The sequence below is a fragment of the Marmota flaviventris genome, chromosome Y (assembly GCF_047511675.1).
Source record: "Marmota flaviventris isolate mMarFla1 chromosome Y, mMarFla1.hap1, whole genome shotgun sequence".
Classification (NCBI taxonomy): Eukaryota; Metazoa; Chordata; class Mammalia; order Rodentia; family Sciuridae; genus Marmota; species Marmota flaviventris.
This window is the reverse complement of record NC_092519.1, coordinates 17,170,567-17,193,856: the sequence shown is the minus strand read 5'-3', so window position 1 is coordinate 17,193,856 and position 23,290 is coordinate 17,170,567. Positions and strand designations below refer to the sequence as shown.

General features: G+C 45.9%; 1 pseudogene; it reads right to left on the bottom strand.

The window, feature by feature from the left end:
- Positions 1-23,290, bottom strand: part of LOC139703497 (zinc finger protein 721-like) — a 41,355-nt pseudogene that overhangs the window by 14,419 nt on the left and 3,646 nt on the right.

Here is a 23,290-nt window from a genome sequence, read left to right as displayed (position 1 = left end):
TGTGTGGACATTCTTTATTTCTCCCCTTGACTGCATAAGTCACAGTTTTGCCCCCTCCACACATCCCTGTAATCCAGGAACTTTGGAGGCTGAAGCAGAAGTGAAGCCAGATTTACAGATAGGTAGTTAGGTAAATTGGGTCTAATATTGTGTAAGATTAATAAAACAGAGGCCCTTATAGAGAATGGAGTCCTGGAAACCAGAGCAGCAATTGAAATGTTAATGTCCCCAAGGCCTGAATCTATTCTAAGGAACTGTTAATCATAATCCAAAAGCCACCCCAGGCCTTTCCTGCCCAGATTACTCCTCCAGCCCACCAATGTCCCACCTTTTGGACCTTCCCACCTGCATTCTATCACTGCAACATAATGAGAAACAAAGTGTGGGAAAGCGGAAAGAAGACTTTAGCTATAAAAGAGGGAAGACCTCCCCCTTACAGGGATTCCACCTCTTGGGTCCCCTTCTTCCTGTGGGGAGAAGTCTTTTCTGCTGTCCTTTAATAAACCTTTACTTTCCACTCTACACTTGCCTTGAGAGACCCCAGCCCAATAACTTTAGGCCCAGTTACAAAATCATCAAGGCTTGCTTTTGCACCTGCACAGGCGTCAGATGTGTTTTTCAGATAATCAGTTAAGTGTAACCGATTAGGAAAGAACAGGATGGTTGGGAAAGAACTGGCACGGTTGAGCAAACGGAAGCATACAGTGAAAAATAAGTGGTTTTTATGTGGTTTTCCAGGAACCTATAGTGAAAAACAAGTTTACCCTTTAAGTGACCTATATGCTGGATTCAAAAGAGCCAATGAGATACCTGCTACTGTGCTAGGGGGGAAACTGACCACTGTACCCTATAAAAGATCTGTACCCCAAAGCCCGGTGTGCCAGTTCACCTAAGCTCCGGCTGAGGTGTTGCTGAGCACCCGCAGGCGCCTGTGTATTAATAAACTTGCCTCTTGCTTTTGCAGCCGTGTTTCATGTGGTTCACTTTGGACAGGGACTCTGAGGGTCTTTCAGCCTCAGCGTGCTTCTTTGGTATTATACTTCAGCATTTGGGGAAGCAAGGACTCGTCACTGGTAAACAGCGGTAACAGAAGGATCACAGGTTGGAGACCAGCTTCCACACCAAGTGGGTGCAGGTCTCAAAATTCAGTAAAAGTGGAGGCTGGGGATGTGGCTGATAAAGCTCCCCGAGTTTGGGTCCCCAATTAAACGAAAAGAACTATTCTCTCCAATATTTCGCTGGATTAAAAGTGACAATTAGCGGACGGTGTCCATTTGAACCCAGTGGGAAGAACGAACGTCTGGCGGAGCTGTGAGCTGGAGGGAAGGTGGGGTTTAGAAGGGAGGAGGCGCCTGCAATTTGGGGAACCTACAGCAGCCTCCGGAGGAGCTCCCCTGGGAGAAGGAGGGCGCATGTGTGGCCCTGCTTCCTCCACATTGGGAAGAGTGGGTCGGGCCACCAGTAGGCAGCAAAGGGGACACCAGGGCCCTGAGTCGCCCTTCCAAACCCAGGGAACCAGGGGACAGGGCCCAGGGCCACCCTCCAGCGGGGACTCTGCCACGCTCAGCAGCTCACCTCAAAAACCCAAAACCCAGCTCACCCCACGAGAACAAGGGACAAGGCCACGACTCCGCCGCGCTCCCCAGCTCACCCGGGCACCTGGTCCCAAGGCAGGTGGTGACGCATGCCTTCAGCCCTGGTCACAAACTCACCATTTTTGTGTTCTGTGGTGACCCGGCGTCCTCTCGAGGAACCTCCAGGCACCCGAGTCGGGGGTGGGGGGGACACAGGCAAAGCAGAGTCACCTGAGTCCCTGGAGCAGAGAACTCTTGGCTTGAAGCATGAGGAGGGGAGTCCCTGAGGAAAAAACGCTCGCGACATTGCGAAAGCCCGCCCTTCCTCTCACTCTGCGCACTGATTGGGAAAATCCCCCAGCATCCGGGATGGACGGCCTCCAGGCCCGCCTCTGCATCGTGATTGACAGCCAGCATCATCCAATCACTGGCTGAAGTTGGGTAGAGTGACAAATGCTTGGCCCCAGCCCTTTTCAAGCGGAGCTTTTCAGCTGTGCTGGGAACTAATCCAGGTGGGAAGCCTTGGCTTAGCCTCCGGTACAGAGGTGACACCTGGCGCTGAGCTAGGCTTCAGCCATAGAGTGCTTTCTGAGCATGGCGAGGCCCTGGGTTTAACCTCAACACAAAAACAAAGCACAGCTTCTCAGGGAGGGTGAGGCTCGAGGAGCCCAAGGTCAGTGAGACCCTCTCTTAAAATAAAAGGAAAAGAGTGGGGATGTAGCTCAGTGGTCCAGGTCAAGCCCCAATGTATATATATATATATATATATATATATATATATATATATATATATATATATATATATATATATATATTACATATATATATATATAAAACATATTTCATATGAAATATGTTTTATATATATATATACATTATATATATATATACATTATATATATATATATACAATATATAAACAATATATATACCTCAGGCAAATTAGAAAGACACTGTCTCCAAATTTTTGAAACACTCTTTAAAGATAGCATATATATCCACATATATGTGATATCTGCTAATGAAAACAGTTTGACAATTATTTTAGTATTTCTCATTACCTCCTGGCCTCTGATCTTTGAGGAGGCAGCCTGACCTATAATAGGAAACATTTGGGGTTCGGGCTGTGGCTCAATGTTCCATCCCCAGCAGAGAAAGGGGTGTGGTGGGGGGAGGCAGGCAACCTTCTAAAACAGCAATGTGCAGCAGAAATAAAATGGGCGCCTTGTGCTCAATGTACATAGTCTACATTCTAGTATTATCAATTCTTATGTACAGACCTGACTCTGCTGATCCCACAAATCTGCTCAGCTGTTTGCCCTAAAAGCAAAAAGAAAAGGTGTTGATTCAAAGCAGGAAAGGAACTTTGACCAGTGCAGCTACACTAGGGAGATAAGGAAACCCTGTCTTACCCTGTGTTTAGGTGCTGACAAGGGTTTTGAGATTTTCTTGAAAGGGAAATCATTGTCATGAATGTATAGGGGAAATTGTATGTAGAAGTTAGTATCAATTGTAAAAGAATAATATTGTATTATTACTGCAATAGGTGATATGCAAATAATATCATAATATGTAGAATTGTATTTGGTTAGGCTTCAGGCATCTGTAGTCTCATAACATGTCTGTGAGCTCAAGCTCATTTGCCTCCTTGAAACATGTCATTCTATTGCACAGACTGACCTCATTATTTTCTCTCAGTATAAAGTCCCCCTTTGTGAACTCTTTTTATGTGAAGGTTTCAGATGCACCAACATTTTCAAGAAAAGCCACAAGCCCATCTGCATCCTGCCTAGGAAGCAATGTTCTCCCAGAAGCTGACCCAGTGCTCTCAGCTTCCTGGGTTCAACTGAGAGTTAAACCAGAAAGAAATAATAACCCTGCTCAGCTCTGCCAGAAAGCCCGCATATAAAACATAAAAATGTGCCACTTGGGGCCAATACAGCCTGTCATATTAACCCCAATAATGGAAAGTATATACCATTTTATTTTCTTCTCTGAAGTTGGACTTTGTGAAGTCTTTCACATCCTGCATAGTGTCTCACATTCATTCTACCTAACAATATTGCCCATGGACCAGGGGGGCTCATGTGTAAAAAGTGTGGAAACATGGGCACATAGCTGCCCAGAGCTGAGAATTGAATCCCTGGTGCTTTTATTGTCCCCCATATCGAGATTGAATTGATGGCGGGGGCACTTTAGCACTGAGCTACATCCCCAGCCCCCCTTTTCATTGTGGTTCAAAGAAGGTGGGTGGGAGCATAAGTGTGATGGAGCTGAGAAAATAACACCAGATGGTGACTCCAACGTGTTATCAGACCAATGAGGAAATAAGAAGTACAAGCATGGTGGTGCAGGACAGTAATCCCAGCCTCTCAGGAGGCTGAGACAGGAGGATTGCTTGCTCAAGCCAGCATCAGCAAAAATAGGGTGCTAAGCAACTCAGTGAGATCTTGACTCTAAATAAAATACAAAACAGGGCCAGGGATGTGGTGAAGTGGCCACATGCCCCTGGATGAATGGAAGGATGGGTGAATGGGTGGGAGGATGCATGGACTGATGGGAAGATGTATGTATGTCTGAATGGATGGCTGGATGAATGGGTAGATGGGTGGGCAAATACACAAAGCCATGATGCATGGGAGAGAAAATGGGCAGATGGGTGGAAGGAGGGATGGCTGGTACATGGACAGATGGATAGATATATAGACAGATGCATGCTGATGGATTTGAGTAAAGTTAGTGATTTGCTAATCCCGAGAATAAAGGGCTCAGAACAGAGTACAATTTTACAAGCCTGTATGACATCATGTACACAGTTTAGCCAAAATAAGAAAATTCCCCACACTTTCTAAGATCTTCTAGCCTTCAAAGTCCCCCACTCAGACCATCTCTTTTGCTCCATTTTGGCCCTGTCTCCCCCACACCCCACTAAGACATAATTTTTTCCCTACTCCCCAGTCATACTGGGGATCAGGGTTTCTGTGAACTCAGGATATGCAAGTGTCTTTTGCACCCATAGCTTTCAAATCCTTTGGGTCCGAACCCAGCAGTGGCATTGCTGGTTCATATTGTGATTCAATCCTAAGCTTTTGAGAGGCCACCACATTGTTCTGCCAAGGGCCACCTGGAGCCCCAGGAGTTGGGAGAGGCAGGAAGGAGCTTCTGTGGAGCCAGTGGAGGGAGCTGGACACCATTGTAAGAGGTGGGTCCTGTCCACATCTGGCCCTTAGAACCCCTGAGTGGGATCTTGTGTGGAAACAGGGTCTCTGCAGAGGTAGTTAGTGAAAGATCTGAGATGGGTTCCTTCTGGGTCAGGGGCCCTTATGCAATGGCAGTGTCCTCACAAGAGACAGAAGAGAGGACACAGACACAGAGATGGAGCCACATGGAGACAAAGTTAGAGAAGGAATCATGGGGCCACCTGGAACCCAGGAGCTGGGAGAGGCAGGCAGGAGCCTCCCTGGATCCTGTGGAGGGAGCTCATCCTTGTGACCCTGGTCTCAGCCCTTTGCCCTCCAGGGCTGGGGGAGGGGGTGGTGGTTCCTGGATCACTTTTGATTTCAGTCTCTTTGGTTTGGGTTATTAATTATAACAGCCCCAGGAAAACCCTCACAGACTCAGTATACTCTAGTTTTACAGTTGGAAAATTATCATTTCTGGAGCTGAGTTTTGCAGCACTAAGAAATTTTACTTGCACTGGTCGATTTTAAATATTTTTTTCCAATAACTAGACACACAGCACCACCCCATCCACAAAACTGCACTGTATTTCAGTGTATCATTCCCATAGCAAGCAACATCCCCAATGCTCAATTCATCAGCCAAGATTATCCTAGATTAGCAGCCTAGTAGGTTGTTTTATCTTCATTTTATTTTATTTTATTTTATTTTTTGGTATTGCAGATTGAACCCAGTGTGCCTAACCACTGAGCCACATCCCCAGCCCTTTTTTATATCTTATATACAGAGTCTTGCCCATTTGCTCAGGCCCTCACTACATTGCTGAGCCTGGCCCCCAAATTCAACCCTCCCGCCTCAGCCTCCCAAGCCACTGGGATTACAGGCATGCCACACCACAGCAGATAACACTATGTTTTTGAGGAGTCCTTCCGTCCTGGGAGCAGAGATCTCTAAGAACACAGGAAGCAAGCAAGTTGGGTGCTACTAGGCAGATTATCAAACAGACTGAGTACGATCATGGGTTAGAAATGGTCTAGGGCCATGGGAGTTGGCTTCCTGGGGAGCAGAGTTTGAGGGAGGTTGTGTGGGTAGGGGCAGCTGGGTGGGTCCTGATTCTGCTGTGTCTCATTGCTCCAGATAGGGAATACCCATAGAATGTTAAATAGACTATATAACATAGAATTTCATTATTTAATAATAATTGTATAATTATAATGTAATAATAGATAAGCTCTACCTTATAATTTACAACCTATGTTAATGTGCCTGTGTCAATATTCATTTTGAAGTGGCACACACTGTAATTCTGTGACTTGGGAGGCTGAAGCAGGAGGATTGTAAGTTGGAGACCAGCCTCAGCAACTCAGAAAGTCCCTAAGCAACTTAGAGTCTATGTCAAAATAATATATATATATATATATATATATATATATATATATATATATATATATATATATATATATATAAAGGATTAGTGATGTAGCTCAGTGGTTAAGCACCTCAAGTTGAATCTCCAGTACCAATAGTAATAATAATAATTAAAGTAATAATTTTGTTGATACATCTGCAGAATTGAAAGCTTGATACTTAGTAAGTTCAGAACTTGGAGCCTCTGTAGGGGCTTGGGGTACAAAGTCAATAGAGTCAAGGTGTGGCTGGGTCTGAAGATGGTGACCCAGCCCAGAGGATGCTGAAGAACTCAGAGGTGTCAAGGTGGGCTGGTGACTGGGGACACAGCTGGCCCAATGTGCTGGCTTTCTGTTCCACACAGCATCGGTGGTGAGAAAGAAGCAGGGCTCCTAGCGATGGCCAGCTGCCATGTCTTTCCTTATCCCAAGATCCACTGGGCTGGAAATGGGTTTGGCCATCAGGCAGAGGTGGAGTTAGCTTGGGTGGTGGCCTGAGGTCATCAATGAACAGTCAGGGTCTGTGGACTGAAGGCCCCAGGCTGGGTGTTTTGTTACAGCAGCCCAGGAAGACTAATAGAGTGACCACCAGCCCTCTGACCAGTGCAATGACCTGAGTGTATCTGGAGCTGCCACATTGGAACTGAGGGTCCCTTAGCTCTGAGTGATGAGCATGTGGCCATGTGGTAAGCCAGCCATGGGCTGGGTGTGAACTATGAGCCTGCTGGAACCAGGGATCCGAGTCAAGCATGAGGATGCGGGTCTCCCAAGGGTCTCTGCAGAGTTCAAGGATTAAAGGCAGGTCAAGCTGGACCACTTGTCCTCAAAGCATGGTAGGCCCCTCCCCCTTGGCAGGCTCAGGCGCCCTCTGGCTGGAAGAGCAGGGTCAGGAAGTGCCTGTTCCACAGAGTTGCTCCTGTGGAGGGACAAGAATCACAGAGATGACTGAGGATACCAGAAGGTCTCAGCCAGGTGTCCTCAGGAGGTGAATAGCACCAGGGGCGGTGGCCCGTGTGTGGGTGGGCATAAGCTGTTCTGTCCTCTCCAGAGCAGAGAGAAGGTGGCCTCCAATTAGATCCCGCACAGACACATTCACTACAATGAGACCTGAGAGTGTGACATCCAGAGAGCAGCTACTGCCTGAGGATCTACACCTCAGACAGGAAAAGCCACCCATCAGGATGGACCCCAGCCATGACTGACATCTGTCTGTTCAGCCTGCTCTGTCCTGCTGCCCTCCAGCCACAGGCACAGCCCACCAGCTCCCAGCCCTGCCCGGCTGCTGGTCGACCTGAGTCCCTTCAGCTCTCACCTTCCTCCGTCACTATTCTCATTTTGGAGAAACACAGCTGATTTTAAAAAGGTTCTTTGAGATCAAAATTCCTCTTTCATCTCACTCCAGGGACAATGGCAGCTTCTAGGAACACAAACAACAGTGAGTGTGGCGCAGGGGAGGGTGTTAGACCAGGACGCAAGAAAAGACCACTGGCTCCAATTAAAATCAAATTAAAGCAAGGTTATTATTTTGACCAGCCGGGCTGCCTCTCCCACCCAACACTGACCCCGGGACCTGTCTGCACAGCAAGGCCCCCTCCTCCCCCACCATCTACCTTCCCTCCTGTCATTGTCTCCACCATCCTGACACCCGCTGGTTCCATTCTGTACTCCAGAGGCTCTGCAGTCTTCAGCAACCTGGGCCTTTTCTGGGTCTCTACTTGAGGGAGACACCCCTGCACATGCAAGGGACTGAGTAGCTTTTGTCCCTGTTTCTCACTTACTGCCAATTTAATCCCCAGCCAGCCTACAGGCCCTTAATGGGACCTTTTCCTTGCCAACACCTCGCGGGACCTCTCTTTCACGTCTCTGCAGTCACTCTCTGCTCTCTGGGCTGTGTTCCTGTGCAGACACTTCATCCAGTTTCCTGAGTTTACAATCCTCTCCTTGATGCAGGGGGCCTGTTTTCAACACTTGGTCGAGAGCAGAGTGCCCCCTGCTGGCTGTCCTGTGTTATGACCGCTCGTTTTACAAGCCTCCTCTGTGGTGTTCAATCTTCAGTCCTCAGGTGCTTGTGTGTCTGGTGCACTGCTCCATGTCTGGGTCCGTGCGTTTGCTTCTGTACATTGCTTCCAAGGAAACCGGGGCTTGTGTTTGTGTGGGCGCTGTCTCATCCAGCAAGGAGGCCCAGGGAACAGGGTCGAGGACAGTGTGGCTAGAGAGTCAAGAATCAAGACCTCCAGACACCAAGCAGGAAGCAGGTCTGATTTTATTGCGCAGTAACCATGTGTATACACTCGGGCAGCAGCTAAGCACATTACACGCAGCCACCAATATAATTTCTGAACAACTCTAGGAGACCAAAGCAGGCCAAACAATATTCCCTCTGGCCTACTGATGATTCCAAGGTTGTTCTGTTGAGCAACTGCTGGCAGAGGAGTGACTATGAAGAGCCACAACCAATCAAGTAGCAGGCCGTGGAGCAAGTGCAGGGTCTGCAACAGGTGGCCTCACGCCCAGGGAGGGGCCTACAGGGTGAGCAGCCTGCAGCTCACACCCCTAGCTGGAGGGGAGTGGCCTGCCACTCAGGTGCCCTTCATGTATGAAACATATGCAGTTGTCCATGCACTTGTCCCCACGTCTCCCCCTCAGACTTGCCACAAGGACTTTTGCTAGCATCCCTTATTTTTCTTTGGTGGCCTTCACATGCTTGCATAAGCGTCTCACAACACAAGAAAAAAATTATTACTGTCACACTCAGTAGGGCCAGGGTAATAGCGTTATAAGGGATAGTAACTTGGCTCTCAGGTTTTTCCAATGTTCAGCCAATCCCTGGAAGAAAGAGGAGGCTGTTGAGACAGACACCTTAGTCCCCTTGATTTTGTCCATGGCCTTAGTGACGTCATGCAGTCGTAACACAGTGAGCATCCCAAGCGCCCTTCATGAACTGAGAAAAAGTGGAGAACTCTAAGGTTCCATTGTGAGATACAGCGTATTGGGTGACGCAAATACTATGAAATTCAGGGTGACCGTGAGCCTTAGCAACATAAACAGAACACTTCGTGGCTCCTGGTGGAGGTCTGGTTCTTGCTGAATGAGGAAAATAGTGGTTCAGTTCAGTTTATTTAAGTCATTTTGAGAGGCGAAGGCTGCTGCCACACAGGGGACACATTGTTTCTAGTGTGCACAGTGTGGATCCTCTGAGTGAGCGCAGCAGTGGCAGTGGCTATGGTGGCGATGGTGGCCACTAGGGCAACAATCCCAGCAATGATGAGGGCAATATCACGCCTTGTCCGGTGCAGGTTCTCACTCAGAAGATGCTTCCTCTGCATGTCCCATGGACTCCTCCACTCCTTGGACTGGTTCACTGGAAGTCAGGCTGCGGGGGGCATGTGAGGATCAATACACATTTAGCTTTCATAGCCGGTGTAGACAGGTTGTGAGCCAGCAGGATGCATTGACTGCACAAGGGATCTCTGCATGAGTGATATTTACACCATCAGAGGCAGTGATTATGAGCATGGCAAGGGTGGTGTGACACAAGCTTGTGCACAGTGGGTATGGGTATACTTTGGGATGAAGGTATATGTTGGGTTTAGGGCCCATTATCCACTCATGCATCCAGCCAGCTGCCACCCATTTGAAGGGTCTAGTGGCCAGCAATATTGGCCTGATATCCATCATGCCATATTGATTTCCTGCATAATGGTTGGTGACAGATCATCCCAGGGATCAGTTACTGCATTAGCTCACATGGTTTGAGGCACATGGCTTACATTCCAGGGAGCTGCGCCCAACCCGGCACTTAGGTGTTGATGTTCTCCAAAGAAATTTCTCTTACCAAGGAGATAAGGTGTGGCTGCCACACATTGATTCCATGGGGTGCTGTCATTATAAGAGGGGGGCTTTCTAAAGAGTGTTGTTGGGCATGTTGGCAGGAAGAGTTTCTTGCACTTGCCATGGGGAGGTAGTCTATGGCTTTTGGTAGCGTTAACTACCAAGTATCAGTGAGAGACAGCCATCATAGGACTTGTTATATTGATCTACAAAAGTTTCATTAGCAAGAGCAAAAGAGAGAGGACGGTTCTAATTGTAGGTCTCATTATCAACGACGGAGAAACCACTTGGCCGAGCAGGCGTGGGAGTGCTGGTGTTCCCCTGCACAGGTGGTCCTTGTATGGCTACCTCAGGATCAATGAGGAAGGAGTTATTAGAAAAGAGCTTAGATAGGGCTCCTTCCCAATTGACCAGGCTAATTTGGTGGCCAAGGCTCCAAAGCCCAATTTACCTGGCAGGCAGTTTCACTGCAGGCACCCAGATGGGGTGAGGCTTCTGTCAACATGTACAAACCCTGGACCCAGTTTTAGGAGGGACGCTGGACCATCATGCACTTGTGATGGGATCCAGCTGGGAGATTATAGGTAAATGGCAGGGCACAGTGAAGGGGGCCTACTGTTTGTGGGTGGCTCTTTCCATGGAAAATTTTGAGGTTGAAAGAAAATTTGAAGCAAACAAGATTTTGTTCAAGGCATTGTGAGGGGATTTGGTAGAGCCTTCTCCCTCCCCCTGCCCCATTTTTGTAGCCTGGTCATTAATTCCTTGCGCGTTCTGTCTACAATGCATTAAACCTGAGGGTTATAGGGGATCCCAGTGACATGATTTCTGTGCCATGTAGAGCAAAATTCCTTGAAGGCTCTGCTTGCCCAGGCTGGACCAGTGTCAGTTTTCATGGAGAAAGGAGCTGCCATGATCCCAAAGCACTTAAGTAGATGGGGATGGCCATTCCACAGCCTGAATAGGTATCAGTGACCACATAGTTATATTTTAATTTCCTGAAGGTACATAATGAGTGACATCTGCTTGCCATAAAGCATTAGATTTTAATCTTGGGGATTTACTCCAGCAGGTTGTTAAGTGACAACAGGAAGGAAAGGGGCATATTTTTGTCGTCTTGACTAGCTGCTTGCAAGCCTCCTTGGTCAGTTCAGGAAATAATTTGCAGAGGCTCTGGGCATTCTCGTCAGAACTGTCCTGTCCCTCCACACCCCCAGCAGAGAGGCTTGAGCCCCTTCTGTCCCTGTATCCTGGGTGGCCAAATCCAGTCATCCACTGGGCTGCATTGTGCTGGCGCCTGCTGCTCTCTGTCCCTTGTTTAGTCCCTCCCTGATCACCTCCTTGGCTGGGGCTTCCCTTGATTCTTCATGAAACACTTTTCCTTTCAAGCCTTGTTCACTCTGTCCATAAACTGTGGCAAGTCCTCAGTGGATTTTGCCTTAGGTTCTGTGTATCCACTGTACCTCCCCCAGCTGGTTCCTTCTAGCACATTCTTAAAGCAGAGAGTGAACCAGATTGACATAACCTGGTGGGCCTGTGGCTTGCACCATGAGAAGAGTAGATCCCCTCTCCCCACAAGCACTCAGCTGGGGGGTCAACATTTGTGGTGGGGTGAGGTTCCCCTGCTATTCACATTTGTCATAGAAGAAGGCCTTCCACGTCAAAAATGTTGTCGGCTCAGGAACCGCTCTGGCTGGTCTCTCCAGTCTGCAGGGCATTAAGTTCAAGAGTGAATGATTTGAGCACTTGATCTGCAGATGGCCCCCGGGGCTCATCCCCTGTACTGCCTTCTTTCCCTCCTTCAGGGCAACCTATGACTGTGGGTACCAACCGGCAGGGCGCTGTGGCGGCGCTGTGTTGGTGGCAGGCTGAGTTCCTTTCCATCAACTTTCATCTCTTCTCTTCCACAGACCTTCCAAAGGCTCTCTGGCCACTTGGAGTGGGTTTCTGGAGACCATGGCTCGGGCCTGTCTGGTGGCCTGGTCATTTCCAAGCCATCAGGGCCCCATGTTGAGCAGTGCTAATTGCATTCTTAACTATACATTGCTACAACTTTTATGGTTAGGAGGAATCCTCCTTATGTTTCAGAATCTGCTCTGGCAAAAGGGTCACAAAAGTCAGGCCCTTCATACTCTCTTGGGTTCCTCTCACCCATACTAATTCCGACCTGCATTTCCATGCAGACAACAGGTGGTTTGCTGGGGAATGGGACAGACCCTGTCCACTTCCTCCAGGCAGGGCTGCAGAGACATTGCTTTTTTGGCAAATGAAGCATGTGGGGTCTGCCCACTGGGCCACATTTATAGTTACTCTCTTACCTTGTGCTCCCACCATTCATTTATCTGTCTCCTAACAAAGGGCAGAAAAAGACAACATGCTTCCTTGCGAGCCTATGGGAGGGAAATACCCAGCCATGCTGAACTCAGCTTTGACGCCACCCAGGAAGACACAGTGGTTCACACCAAGAGCCCTGAGAGAGCTGGGAGGTTCCAGCTAAAACGCTGAGAGCACCACTGTGAACTCAGCAAACTACAGAAGCAGGACTCGGGGGCTGCTGCCAGTGTGGCCCTGGTACCAGCCTGCAGGGTCAGGTCTGCACATCCGGGTGTGGGGGACAGGCCCTGTGCTGTTATAAAACCCACAGCGCTGGCCTTAGTCAGGCACCCAGAAGACCAACCCTGCAAGGGTGCTGAGAGCTGCAGGCGGACACCTCATTTGCCCCACGGCTCAGAGGACAGCAGTGGCCCTTATGGAGCTGACCCTGAGGCTGTGTGCCGGTCACTCCCTGGGCCCTCACTCCTTGTCCCCTTTTCTGTTCTCCAGCATCAGCCTTCTCACCTCCCTGTTTCTGAGGGTGCAGATGAGGGGTTCAGGAGGGGGTGACGGGGTTGTAGAAGAGCATGAGGACCTTGCTCTGGTCCCGGGAGGAGCGGCTCCTGGCTGCATGTACTTGAAGATGATGTTCCCATAGGACAGGGAGCCCAGGGTGAGGTGGGACGCAGGTGTTGAAGACTGTGTCTTCCTGAGGACGACTGCATTCTGAGCACAGCACTGATGATGTGGCCACAGGAGACCAGGAGGAAGACCACGGGAAACAGCATGATGCCCACATCCAGGACAAGGACAGTGCCCTCAATAGCCACCATGCTGACACAGGCCACACGGATCAGGATAGGTATCTCACACAGGAAGTGTTCCTTCTTCTTGTGCGCACAGCAGTGTAACCATAGGGTCACTGACACATGACCAAGGAATTGACTGCACCACAGCCTGGAAATCATGATCACTGTGTAGGGCAGGGGCTTCCAGATAGCCACTAACCTGTCATAGGCCGTGACAGCCAGCAGCAGTCCCTCCACTCCACCCAGGCCCAGGAACAGGAAGAGCTGGACTGTGCCCCTGCAGAGCTGATGACCTTGTCGTGGACACGTAGTTTGTGCAGCAGCTGGGGATGGAGCTGGGGGTGAAGCTGAGGTCCTGGAAGGACGAAGGGGGTAAGGAGTACACGGGCGTGTGGAGGTGGGGTCCAGCTGCGACACCAGGATGATGGAGTGTGGCCCAGCAGGGTCAGCAGGTGGGCTACCAGGAGGACCACAGGGAGGACCCTCTTCACATTGGGGAAATTAGAGAATCCCACGAGGATAAAGAGGCCCTGGGTGCTGCCATTGGTCCCATCGATCTCTATGGCACCTGAGGAGAGGTGTCAACAGCAGCAACGGCAAGGGCTGCTGGAGTGTGGGCTCCTAGCCAGGCTTCAAGCAGCACCGTGAGGACTTGTTTACTGACTCACATAACCTCTATCTGTGCTGTGCAGGCTCTGCTGGGATTATTATTATTGTTCCCAAGTTATAGAAAGGAAACAGTGAATGTCCCACGTGGAGGGGCAGACCTGGTCTGCACCCAGGAAATGTGGCTGCCATCTTCACCCTTATCCACCCCCGATTCAGTGTTACTGCAGAACAGGAGGACACACACCTGCTGAGCTCCATCCTTTGCTTCTTCCAGCTACACAAGTTCCTGAGCTCCTGTCAAAACCTCAGAGGCACAAAGAACACCCCAAACAACCACCTGATAGGATTTAGGAAACACCATGTGCAGCTGATCCTTGAACATCATGGGGTTGAAGTACAAGGGCAGCTCATACAGAAATCTGGTTCAGTCTATAAAACAAGCATAGAGATTTACAAGCATTTGATAAACTAAAAGACAAAACATGTAACTAAATATTCGTTCTTTAAAATATATATTTATTTTTTTTAGTTTTTTAGGTGGACACCATGTCTTTATTTCATAGTTGTGTGGTGCTGACCGTCGAACCTAGTGTCTGCTGCATGCTAGGTGAGCACAGCACCATGGAGCCACAGCCCCACCCTACATGTTCAATCTTTATCAAAAGTTTAGAATGTCACGAATGCATAAATCTACGCTGTCATTATGATACTTTATCATGTACTACTATAAAATACACACAAATCTCATGTAAAAAGTGAAAATATATCAACATTTCCAGAAACAGAGACCATACAAGGAGCCACTTGCAAAGGAGAGAAATAAAAAGCAAAGCAAAACTGCAGCAGCAGCATCCCTGCAGGAGAGGAACTCGGGGAGCCTGGCGCTGCGCCATGGCCTCAGCCACCCCTGTGGCGGGAAACGTGTCCTTCTCCTCACTTGAGCAATGGGGACAGGATCCTAAGCCCCTGGCCCCTGTGTGGAGGTTACTGCTCAGGCTTCTGACTCCCAATAGGAAACCCAGGCTCCTGGGAGCCCCAACAGTCCTGACCCCGGACCCTCTCCTCACAGTGGAGAGGACGTGACCCAGAGACACCCCAGACAAAAGGCACCCTGTGCATCGAACTTCACCTGGAGGATGCAGGGATGTGCCCAGAGGAGCATCCTGGGTCCTCAACCCTAGGGAGCCCCTCACCCTCTTCACCCAGCATCCAGATTGCTCCCTTGTCAGATGAAATATGCAAAAACCTCCCATGAAATCAAGCTAAAAAGAACACACAAATGAGACAATTTCTGTGACAACACATTCACCATTATTTTTGCCAAAACGTCACAATTTCCAACTCATGATGTAAACCATGGTCGTGGAGCTGTGCTCCATTAGGTCATGGCTCAGACTCTGAGGGGGACAACTTCAAATAACACCCACTTAAAGCCTGTGACGTGCCCACCCCAGAGCGTGGCCGGGGGGGGGGGGGGGGGAGGGAAGAAGCAATTTTTGCTTCTGTAGACCATGGGACAGTGGGACCTGGTGAGCACTGCTGGACCCGGACACTGACTGCCTCACGTTCGTCCCACAGCTTTACCCAAGAGAAGCGATTGCATTTGTGCTGACTGCGCAGGAGACAGCCCCCTGGGGTTCTCTGACCACCACAGGCTGGGCAGCTGGCCCCGGAGTCCAACCTGAGCTGTGAATTCTGCTGTCGGGAGTCACTTTAAGTCCTGTGTAGGGGAGTATGGAACAGCTGCTGTGCCCCACAACACATTGGGCCTCACCCCCATTCAGATAGTGAGGTGTGGCTCCAGGAGTAGGAGTCCACCAGTGGGGTCGAGTTACACCCTCCTGTGCCTTTGGAATCCTACTCTTTGCCCTTTTGGGATAGAATGTTCCATGGAACCTCCACTTGTGTGTCCCCTTCCCTTGCTCTGCCCTTGATCCCCACACAGCACATGAGATGGGCGTGGCCTTCCAGGATGTCAACCTACTGGCAGCAGACATCAGGAAGACTCCACCCCCTGAATCTTGACCCTATCCTCATTTGAGTGGCTTCTCCCCAATAAAATGGGGCTCCAGGCCTGCTCTCTCTCATTCTTACCGGCCTTGCCTCCTTTGGGGGAGCTGGGTGAGGGAGCCATCACAGAACCAAAGAAAAAGACATTTCTCTGTCTCTGTGTGACAATGTCATGCAGCCCAGTTCACCTGGAGTGACCCTGACTGGTTTAGTCCTATGTCGGGACAAGTGGTGTCCTGTACTTGAACTTCAGTGTCAATTTTAGAAATTTAGTGAGTTTGGAATTTCTCTCCAGAAGTTAAGTGCATTTAGGATTTCAGAGTGTTGTGGGTTGAATTGTAGAAAGTAAGGGAATTAGACTGAAGAAGAAGTTGTGATGTTAAACTCATAAGATCTGGGAATTTTTCGTCTGTAGAAAGATAAACAAAAACTATTTTTGCAATTCTAGAAACCGTAAGTAAATATAAAGAATTATGAAGGTGATTCACGGGATATGTTGCTAAGTTCGGTGCTCTCCTAAGGGAAATTTGCTTTTCTGAAAAGTTTTTGATTTACCATTTTTACATTCAAAGGATTTTTCTCCAGTAACGTTCTACATGTATATGAGTGAAACAGTAATAACAGAAAAGTTTACCAATTGTTTACATGCATACTATTTCTCTGCAGTATCTGTTCTTTCACTTGTATGAAGCAGACAGGATGTGGCAAAAGCTTTTCCACATTGTTGTTATTCATAGCGCTTTTCTCTGGTATGTATTCTTCCATGTCTGTGAAGCGTAGAGGATGTAGCAAAGGCTTTGCCACACTGCTTACATGCATAGGGCTTCTCTCCAGTGTGCATTCTTCCATGAATCTGAAGGTAACTGGATGTAGTAAAGGCTTTGCCACACTGTTGACATTCATAGGGCTTTTCTCCGGTATGTATTCTTCCATGTATATGAAGCTTAGTGGATGTAGCAAAGGCTTTGCCACACTGCTTACATGCATAGGGCTTCTCTCCAGTATGAGTTTTTTCATGTGAGTGAAGGTGAGAGGACTGAGCGAAGGCTTTCCCACACTGCTTACATTCATAGGGCTTCTCTCCAGTATGAGTTCGTTCATGTATCTGAAGGTAGGAGGCAGTAGTAAAGGCTTTTCCACACTGTTGACATTCATAGGGCTTTTGTCCGGTATGTATTCTTCCATGTATATGAAGCTCATGAGATGTAGCAAAGGCTTTGCCACACTGCTTACATTCATAGGGCTTCTCTCCAGTATGCCTTCTCTGATGTACTCTAAGTAAACTGGGATAAGCAAAGTCTTTCCCACATACCTTACAATTTAAACCTTCCTTCCCCATGTGTGTGATCCTGTGCCTTTGAAGACTTGTGTATGAAATACAGGTCTGACCACCTCGTTTACATTCATGGAGTTTCTCTCCACAATGAGTTCCTTCATGTCTTCTAAATAAAGAGGAGAAATCAAAGGCTTTCCCACATATGTCCCATTGAAAAAGTTTATCTCCACTGTGTGTTATCATGTGTCTTGGAACACTGGTGGGATAAGAAGAGGCTTCACCACATTGCTGATATATATAGGGTTGCCACCCAGTATGAGTATCTCCATGCCTTTGAATGTCACTGGAGTGACTGATGACTTTCCCATGTACTGTAGATTCATAAAGTCCATCTCCAGTTTGTAGTAACATTTGTGTGTGAATATTTTTGGGAGAAACCAGAGAATTCTTACATTGTTTAAATTCACATGGCTTCTCTTCACATTCCTCATGCTTGTAGTATTTGTGTCCAGAGTATGATGTGATCTGCCTATGAAGGAATGAAGGTCATATGAAGTCTTTTGCACACATAATGAAGTGACATGGATTTACTCTATTAACATTTTTCTTTGTTCAAGTAAGAATTGGAATCGATTTGAAGGTTCTCCCACACTATCTTGTGCCTTTGAGTTTACCATATGACTTCTTTAAGGAAGAAGAAGTGACCAGCACGTAATCAATGCTTGATTCATTCACCATTTTCTATGTATTGATAGATTTTTACATTACTACTAACATCAGGTAAAGGCTAGGTTTGCTGACTTGTTCAACTTGCCTAAAAATAAGGAGATTGAAAGCAAACAATCCTTTTCAACACAGCTTCTCTATGGCTATTATCCAAATAGTGGTATTCACATATGCAATTTCATAGTACTTTTTGAATGTCAAATACTTTGAAAAGACTGAATATCTGTTACAGCTAAGTATATATTTCTGGTAAAAAACACTATAAGAAGAAATACTTCTCAAATTATGCACACTTCTTTGGTTGGTTTGCTTTAAAAATGATATGACAGTTCTCAGACCCCCTCGTGGACTCCTCTTGTGAGTACACTTACCTTACATTGCTCCCAGAGTTTTCAATATGGTCTTCAGTGATCTTGTCTTCCCATTTCTTTCCTAAAATGAGAACACAACAATCTTTATGAGTATTTAGGAGCTAGAAATGCTTTACCAAATCCTAGGTGCCATTTATGCTGCAATAATTCACCAATTGATTCCCTTTTCACCTTCTGCATAAATGACCAAAATAAACATGAGTTCTCGATTTGATTAATTTTAGAAACGTCATTATTACCTATAGATGCCAGGTTTCTGAGGACTTCCAGCATCACATCTCTGTAAAGGTTCTTCTGGGAAGGATCCAGCAAAGCCCACTCCTCCTTGGTGAAGTTCACAGCCACATCCTCAAAGGTCACTGAGATCTAAAATATCCCCCCCAAATGTATAGTGGAGGCCAGGAGAGATTGACAGCATGAGAAATCTATACTCAACATGCATGATGTTCATATGATTCCCTGGCCTCTCGATTAATTCCACGATTTGGTCCATCAAATCTTTACTGTACTCAACTTCTTCCAGCCATTCCAACACTAGAAATTGGCTACTCAGAAGGCAAACATCATAGTGATTTATACCTTTTCTTTGGGGAGTTCACAGGAAGTAAGACAGGCTCCCAGATTACTCCTAACTTCTTTATTGGTTGCATCTCTATTACATGTCCTAGAAACGTGTTGTGTGGTGCAGAGCTAATATAAGCACTTTTGATAGTACTTATGTTTAGAAAACAAAGGTGATGAGGAGGAAATTGCAGGAATCATGAAACTTAAGAGATTCTGCCAATTACAGTGGCTCCCTGGACCTACAAAGTTAATATAGACAACATGGTATTTACTGATGTCTTGTTTCCTCTGAAAGTCTATTGTTCCATACTTAAAGAAATGCCTAGAACCAGCCCCCACGCACACCCTCTGGGCATGGGGTCACTAAAAAGATACCTTCACAGACAACATTGAGACAAACTTCCACACAGGTTGTCACAATGCATTAGCTGGAGATTGAGCTCATCCTGTGTGATTACACTGAGAACAACTAGAAGTTTGCAGGTACTTTACTCCAGAACAAATTTAGTTAACTAGCTTACTATTAAATGGCCAAAACAAACATGAGTTCTCGATTTGATTAATGTAATTTATTTATTAATAAACACAACAATTTGATAATTTCCTGTGGTTACTGTCAAACCAGAATGGGGGAAGTGAAAGATGGCACATGTCTTAAAAATAACTCAATGACCCAAAAATGTCACCTTGTCCAAACAACAGCCTTACAAAATTTTATAACTCTAAAGACAATCTTCTTAATAAACAGAAGGCACTACATTTCTAAGTCTCATAGCAGCAAGGCATGTTCAATGATTGTCAAACTCTTCTTAACAGCAGCCGGTTCACTACCATAATGTAGTCATGAGACACATACCAATGTTGTGCTCAAGGACATTTTGATCAATGTTGGGCTTTATGTGCCTGCAGCAATGGTGGTGCCAACAAACCTAAGGGAGAAGATCACCCAGAGTGTGGTCAAGCAACAAGTCTGTAGCCCAGATTCCTGAACTATCCCACACAGTCTGGGTGTGAAACAGGCCACCACTCACATCTGTAAGCATGCTAGGATGTCTGCACCATGATGGAACAGGCAAAAAGAAAACGTCTCTGCCACTGACACAGAAACCTAAATTAACCACAGGAAGGTAACAGAGAAGGTGTGGATGAAACCCCAATCAGGAAATCCACAGTCCGCAAAATCAACTTCTTCATGAACATCAGCATCTCTGATAAACTGACATAAAGCTAAGAATACAGAGGACAAGGACTGGGGATGTGGCTCAGTGGAAGAGTGCTTGTATATACCCTGGGAAAAACTGGGTTCAATCCTCACTGACACAGAAAAAGAAAGAATTAAAAGTGTAAATTATACAATAACATTAAAGAAAAAAGCAAAGAGGACTGAAAACCTACTAACAGATTTAAAATTGTCATCGTCCACAATGCATTGGGACTTCAAGATTATCTTAAATGTGCTTCACAAAAATTAGGCAACTTGCAAAAACTGGACCATTTCAGTGAGAGAGACAGTTTTTTTTTTATTTTTACACACAAGGGGAAATACACAAAATAGATGAGCATATGGCTGCTGAAAAAAATAGACTCAATAACTAATTACTACTACAAAAGGTAAGGCAAGGCTCTAACATCACAAACAGGCTTCCATGAGACACGTAAAAACTGCCACCAATTTTCTACATTTTTTCCAGAACATAGAAGCTCAGTTAAAATCTTCTAATTCTTTCTGAGGCATAAGTTACCATATTATCCAAATTAAATGGATCAAGAAAAGTATTAAATAGAAAACTATGAATGATGCTCATAATCACAAATGCAAAATTCAATCATGAATGCAAAAAACTCTATGATTAAGTCATCACACTTCAGGTGTCTATAAAAATGATGTGAAAATTATGGGCACAGGAACCCTCACTACAGTGACTACAGCATCCATATCCAGAACTGCCCAAAGCTAGATGCAAGGAACATGAAGATGCATCTTTCAATACTGAATGGACAAGCTGCAGTTTGGCCACCTCAAAGAACATCACCCAGAAAACAAGCTCTGCAGCCTGGAAAGATACGGCACCCTTAAAGGCAGACTGGAAAGTGAGAGAAGCCAGTTTGAAATGGCCAAGTGCAGTAAGATTCCAAGTCAAGAACATTCTGGAAAAGACAACATTATAGATGCACTAGCAGAACTGATAGGTGCCAGGGACTCAGGGAGCACAGAGCGAGGAAGGAATGAGAGGAGTGATGAACAGGTGGAACACAGGATTCCCAGAGCAGTGAAACTCTTCTGTACATTTTCTTGTATACTATGTGACACACAAAGTCACATCACACAGAGGAGGAACTTAAGGTAAATGGTGAACTTTGGCTTATGATAACATTTTGCTTCATCCATTCTCTTTATCAAATGTTCAACCCTGGTTTACTAACTAACAAACATCCTTCACCAATGCAATATGTTGAAAACAGTGGAGACTATCGGCTGGAGAGAAAGGGTATTCGATACTATGAGTCATGGCACATTTAATTGTCACCTTGATTGGATTAAAAGATACAGTGATTAATAAGCTTTGGGGTGTGTCCATGAGGGTGTGTCTACAAATGATTGGCATGTGGAACAGCGAATCAAACTGGAGAACCTCCTTAAGCTAGGCAGCACCATCCAATAGGATGGTGTCTTGGGAGGCACAAAAGTTGGAAGAAGAAGGAAGCAGCAGCAGAGCAAGCTCCTTCCTTCTCAATGGGTTCTTGATGGCTGCTGCAATGGCCTGAGGATATCAGACTCTGCCTTCTTCACTCTCCCAACGTGGACTCTGCCAGTGATTCTCCAGGGAGTTTCCAGAACCTTTGGTCTGTACTAGGGCAGCAACATTGATCCCTCTTATTCTGAGGCTTCAGCCTGTTGGACTCTGCAGCTACTACTTCTCAAGCTCTCCAGCGGCAGATGGCCACTGTGGACACCAGCTTCAGGTCAAGTAGGCCAATCTAATACCTCCCCTTTTATAATCATACATCATACTGATGCTGTTCCTCTAGAGAACACTGACTAATAAATTATGTAAGCCTAAATTGCTCATAAAATAAAGTTTATATAATAAAGAAGTGAATAAACTATCAAGCCATGAAGTTTTACAAATATCTACATAAGAAACAATATTGTATGCTAAATAACTTTTTCATAATAATGCAAAAATAAAGCAAAGAGGAAGAGTCATATTTACAAATTTCAAAAGTATGGACAAAAGCAAATAAACTGATTTTGAATACTATTTTCATCCGGAAAGAAATTGGATGATAAGTCTTCAAAGTCATTCAACTGCTGGTGTGGTGGTGTGTACCTATAATTTCAGCCACTAGGGAAGTCAAGGCAGGGAAATGGCAAGTTGGAGGCCAGTCTCAGCAAATTAGCAAGACACTCAGAAATTTAGTGAGACTGGTCTTCGTCAAAAATAAAAATGGGTACTACAATTGTAGCTGAGTGTCAGAGCACTTCCTAGCATGTTTGCAGAACTCGATATGATCCTCAGCACCACAGAAAAATAAACAAACAAAATAAATGTATTATGTCCATGTACAACTATACAAAAAAAATTATTTATATATATATATATATATATATATATATATATATATATATATATGAACAAAGGTAATAAATAAATAAGAAGAAGGGCTGAGAATGTGCTTTGTGGCAGCAAAGTGCCTGTTAGTTTATTCCCCAGTAAAACACCTGCCCACCTCCAGAACACTGCTCACAAATTGAAAATCATTTCTGGAGGATTACTAAGTATGAGCAAGTCCATGGCATCAATCTTCAGCACTCAATAAGTAAGCAAATAAATAAACAACAGTCTACAATACTAATTCTCTTGGGCTGGAGAATAGCTCGGTTGTAGAAAACTTCCCAAGCATATATGTGGCCCTCCACTGGATCAATCTCCAGCAGTCCACCCACACACACACACACACACACACACACACACACACACAAATAAATAAATAAAATACATAAAAATGATTATAATACAAAAGGTACACAATTAGAGGCATAGAATACAACAAAATCAACTAAAACAACACACTTTCTCACAAAGGAGATTGAATGTTAGCATGATGAAAACTCTCTTAAAAAACATGGAGCATTTCAGGAAATTCTGTGAAATTTAGGGCATGGTTTACTGTATTTTGTAGGTAAACATATGGAAAACTACATCTAAAAATGGAAATAGTAGGGTTGGGATTCTGGCTCAGCAGTAGAGTGCTTACCTAGCACATGAGAGGTCCTAGGTTTGATCCTCAGCACCACATAAAAATAAATAAATAGGTATTGTGTCCACCTACAGCAAATAACAAAAAATACTTTTCAAAAAATTGAAAATAGAAGGGCTGGGGATGTGGCTCAAGGGGTAGCATGCTCGCCTGGCATGCGTGCGGCCCGGGTTCGATCCTAAGCACCACATACAAACAAAGATGTTGTGTCCACCAAAAACCAAAAAATAAATATTAAAAAAATTCTCTAAAAAAATATTCAAAATATTAGACTGTATCCAAGACAAGTCAAAATTTTGTACAGAACAGAGACAGTAGAGAGAGCATTTATGTTGCACCCAAATTTCATAAGGTAAACGGC